Below are 5,204 nucleotides of genomic sequence, written 5' to 3' on the forward strand. Positions count from 1 at the left end.
GCGGGCATGGTCCACTACATCTAGAAATGAGCGGCCCGCTGAGACTAAAGACTGAGTCTCAATCCGCAACTGTAGTCTCAAACCCCGAACAAAACAACGAACCCTCTCCTCCTCAGTAGGTAATATCATGGCGGCATGCCTGGAGAGCTCGTGGAATCGGGCCTCATACTCTGATACTGTCATGGAGCCCTGCTCTAACCGAGCAAACTGATCTCTGAGCTGATCTCTGATGCTCCTGGGAATAAATCGGGCCAAGAAGGCCTCTGAAAACTCAGTCCATGTGACCGGTGGAGACCCAGCTGGCCTGGTCTCTAAGTATGTACGCCACCACTGCCTGGCGGGACCGTCTAACTGGTAAGCGGTGAAGTCTGCCCCTCTCGACTCCACTAAACCCAAAGTCTGTAGCCGCTCGCGGCAAGTAACTAGAAACTCGTGGGCATCCTCCCCCACTGCCCCAGAAAACCTCGGCGGTGATAGTCTAAGGAACACACCGAGCATCTTCTGCTCCCGTAGTGGCATGACGCTCTCCAAATCGTCAGGCTGGACAATCGGTGCCGCTGGTGTAGGCTGGCCCTGCGGTACTGGAACAACTGGAGCTGGGGCCTGCTGCATACCCCCAATGGCAGCTAGTATCTGTACGAGCATCGCCTGTATATCTGGAGCTGCCACAGGCTCGGGCGGTGGCTGGGCTGATCCCGGACCCATCGGCTGCTGCGGTGCTGGAGCTGCTGGTGGCTCTATCACCGGCTCTGGAGTTTGCTCTCGGTCCTGGGCTGGTGCTGTAGCTCTGGCACGACCTCGAGGTCGGCCTCTACCCCTAGCTGGGGCCCTACCACGCGTGCGAGCCATCCCTATAAAAGAGTGGTACAAGTAAAATTTTCAGAAATCGATAAGACACACAATGCACGACAGTGATACAAAAGCAGCACGTTCCTAAAGACATCCTGTAGCCTCCCGAAGATAAGTAACGGACGTCTCCGTACCGATCTGCAGGACTCTACTAGACGTTAGCTCTGTACAAGTGAGACCGACGAACCTGGGGCTCTGATACCAATTTGTCACGACCCGATTTATCAAGTCATGATGGCACCTACTATAACCCACCAGTAGGTAAGCCAACCCGTAACCCGGAACAACAAGTAATGGGTCTGAGGGTAGAAATCAAACAAGAGTAGGCAAATAACAATATAAACAGGCGGACGCAAACCAAAAACTTATATACAAATAAAGATCCCTCCCAGAACCTGGAAGTCACTAGTACAGAGCTACTACAAAATGAGTACAAGTCCCAAAACTGGACAACAGAGACTGGACTGTCTCGAAGGGAAGAAGACAAGTCTATATATACAGATGGAGACCGAAATAGTACAGAACGCCGTGTGCTCACCCCCGTCTCCAGATAAGTCTACTCCAAGCTCGATCAACGCTGGCTACTAGTGCTCGGACCTGCATCACAAAATAGATGCAGAGCGTAGCATGAGTACCAAAACAACAGGTACCCAGTAGGCATCATCGGCCGACTGAGCAAGATAAGCAAAAGTAAACTGAAATGCAAATAAAGGGTCACATCAAGTGCAAAGAGTAGTAAATGGGGGGTATGTACACGAGCGTACAGGCAACAAAGACAAGCAATCTAACTAACTCCGCCGGGCTCCCATAAACCCGACGGGTACGCTCGTGCACAATAAAAGAAACCACCTGCACGGACCCCCATAAGCCCGGCAGATGGACTGACAGTTGAAGTAAAATAATGGAGCTAGAAGGTCTATCACAATATTACCAATTTCCGGACTTGTAACTGAACCATTCCCAATCATATTCCAAGATCTCATTACGTCCCGGACTTTAACCGGAATCTCTCCAACCTCCAAAACCTCAACCTACAGATGAGAGTAATCAAGACTAAACTGAAGCTTTAGTGAGGAATTGGGAATACACCACGTGCAAGCTGGACCACGGACTCGAACCGGGTACTATAGCTAATGAGTCAACCTATATGGGCTGGACCACGGACTCGAACCGGGTGCTGTAGCCAAAGGTCGGGCACGGGTGGGCTGGACCACGGACTCGAACCGGGTGCTGTAGCTGAAATCAGATCACAGGTAAGCTGGACCACGGACTCGAACCGGGTACTGTAGCTAAGCCTGGACATAAGTGAGCTGGACCACGGACTCTAACCGGGTGCTGTAGCTAAAACCAGATCACAGGTAAGCTGGACCACGGACTCGAACCGGGTACTGTAGCTAAGCCTGGACATAAATGAGCTGGACCACGGACTCTAACCGGGTACTGTAGCTGAAACCAGATCACAGGTAAGCTGGACCACGGACTCGAACCGGGTACTGTAGCTAAGCCTGGACATAAATGAGCTGGACCACGGACTCTAACCGGGTACTGTAGCTGAAACCAGATCACAGGTAAGCTGGACCACGGACTCGAACCGGGTACTGTAGCTAAGCCTGGACATAAATGAGCTGGACCACGGACTCTAACCGGGTACTGTAGCTGAAACCAGATCACAGGTAAGCTGGACCACGGACTCGAACCGGGTACTGTAGCTAAGCCTGGACATAAATGAGCTGGACCACGGACTCTAACCGGGTACTGTAGCTGAAACCAGATCACAGGTAAGCTGGACCACGGACTCGAACCGGGTACTGTAGCTAAGCCTGGACATAAATGAGCTGGACCACGGACTCTAACCGGGTACTGTAGCTGAAACCAGATCACAGGTAAGCTGGACCACGGACTCGAACCGGGTACTGTAGCTAAGCCTGGACATAAATGAGCTGGACCACGGACTCTAACCGGGTACTGTAGCTGAAACCAGATCACAGGTAAGCTGGACCACGGACTCGAACCGGGTACTGTAGCTAAGCCTGGACATAAATGAGCTGGACCACGGACTCTAACCGGGTACTGTAGCTGAAACCAGATCACAGGTAAGCTGGACCACGGACTCGAACCGGGTACTGTAGCTAAACCTGGAATAAGTAAGCTGGACCACGGACTCTAACCGGGTACTGTAGCTAAGAATCAATATCCAACCATCCGTCGCGGGAAATATCACCAAACCGATTACCATAAATAATCCTTTTAGTCCGACCCTCATATACCCCAAATCGCCGAGGAAGTATCCAATAATGAGTAAGCTAGACCACGGACTTTAACCGGGTATTTGTAGCCGATATAAAAGCAGGGCATTATGGATACAAGGTCATAAGCTGAGTTACCGACTATCAGACTCAAGTCTGCTATATCAGTCTACAAGGAGCTAACCGTCCGAAACGACGTCGGAAAAAGTTCTACTGCCCAACGACATCCGAAATCTCGCAAGTCTATGGCAACACTAGTCTAAGCCTAGACTAAGGCCAAACATACTTCAAATCAATATTATCATATACACCACCAGATATGGCTATTCAATAATATCAAGAGACATGCTGTCATAATCCAACACTTTCCCGAAATAAGGTCTAAGGCAGGAATTATAGAAATTTAGCATGCTCGACACCCGAACCCCTCCATACTCAAGCAAATCAATAAACAATTGCCTAAACATGCTCAATCTCACGAGAGAAAACCATAGCCTACCTGAAAGCCGATCACGCGTGCTCCAACTCACGGTACCGGATCTTTTCCTCTCCGAACGGTCTCCAAATGCTTCCCCACTAACAAAAGGTTAATCACCTCGTCATTACGAATATATTGACACTAAAATTATATTTTTCGGAGACGGACCCAAAATCGGGTCTAAAACGGGATTGTGGGGCCCACACTTAGAATCTCAAAATCGAATCCGTGGAAACGTCCCAACTACCTTACTAAACTAATATCCCAAAATTTTAGCACAAACAGATGCCCACAACACCGCAAATCAGCCACAATAATTAAAAAGGACAGCCCTTTCATCATCAATTTCCGGAAAAACGAGACCCTTTCAACCCAAACAGATTATACCACGACGATCCTTGCGAAAAACTCTACAAGTTAGCCACAAGAATGACTCAAAACGGACTTACGATGATCAAGATCTCACATTTCAAAAATTCAACAACAAAACATCCGAAAATCACACTGGCAGTGGCTAAAAATTGATTTCTTACCTCAACGAAGCCTCCCCTCGCGTTTTCGAGATCACCGCTAGATTCCCCTCGAAATTCTCTTGAAGTTTGCCTTTTGAATCACTTAATTTGGATTAAAAATGAAGGAGCAATCTCAATTTGAAGTTGAACAAAAATTTGGACGAAATTCGTTCTTAAAAATCTGGAAATTTCCACCTCTGCCACGTGTCGTCACGTGGCTCTGCCACGTCACCGCCGCGTCAAAATTTTACAACCCTCCAAACTTAAATTTCGATGTTTCGGACTCGTTCGGAGTCGGAAAAATACAAACCTTATATGGAATCTGATTGGAAATGATATTTCGGACTCAATGGTGAAGGCGGAATTTCCATTTGGAGCTCGCTTCGACGAAAAGTGGGTCCCACACCCAGTATCATTTGAGCCAGATTCCACAATTGCTATCTAAAGTCTCGGGAAGTGAACAAAGGGTCGTTCTAGACCAAAATCGATCTTCCGAAGCTAACCTAGCTGTCAGAATTTTCATCTGAGCACGTCTTCCAAGAAGGTTGACCAAAGTCAACTTTTCAAGTTATAAAAATCTCCAAAACAGGAGAACGGGCCTAAAACCCAAACGAACGACCAGGCGACCGAACAGTCAGTGCCAGCAAGTCATAAATGACTTGGGGTCGCTACAGGAACGCTCTAAACGATGAAATGAATTCTTTAATTTAAAAATGACCTGGAGGGTCATTACAGTAATATAGTTGAATAATAGATAACTGGATTAAGGGACTATAATAGATAAAACATAAACCCCAACAGAATATAAAGTGTTAAAGGAATGAAATCGTTTTAAACTTCACAAAACCACTTACTCACCTCTGAAACTCAACATAATAAGTGATATAACAAAAATACACTTTTAACTCAATTTGCGAGATTCTCTAATTGATAACCATCACCATTAGCTACGTGATGATACAACGTCTCTCCCATGCTGCCAGAACAACCCTATACCTTACCGGAGTATAGAACACCTCAACTAAGTCGATCCACTAAGTTATGCTTAAAAAGTAATAAGGAATCATTAAAAAAGTTTGACCATTAACCAACGTTGGCATACATAGTTTATGAGGACTT

The 5,204-nt window shown here is 47.2% G+C and overlaps 1 long non-coding RNA gene across 2 annotated transcripts; it reads right to left on the bottom strand.

The window, feature by feature from the left end:
* Positions 1–676: 676 nt before the first annotated feature.
* On the bottom strand, positions 677–4,209 carry LOC125844765 (uncharacterized). Of its 2 annotated transcripts, XR_007444174.1 has the most exons (4): positions 4,107–4,209; positions 3,595–3,671; positions 1,388–1,446; positions 677–851 (listed from the first exon to the last, which is right to left on the bottom strand). It is a non-coding gene; the product is annotated as an uncharacterized LOC125844765 (long non-coding RNA). The 2 variants fall into 2 exon arrangements; XR_007444173.1 differs by lacking the exon at positions 677–851 and having other exon boundaries at positions 1,182–1,446.
* Between the last annotated feature and the right edge of the window lie 995 nt (positions 4,210–5,204).

This window comes from Solanum stenotomum, chromosome 11 (genome assembly GCF_019186545.1).
Source record: "Solanum stenotomum isolate F172 chromosome 11, ASM1918654v1, whole genome shotgun sequence".
Lineage (NCBI taxonomy): Eukaryota > Viridiplantae > Streptophyta > Magnoliopsida > Solanales > Solanaceae > Solanum > Solanum stenotomum.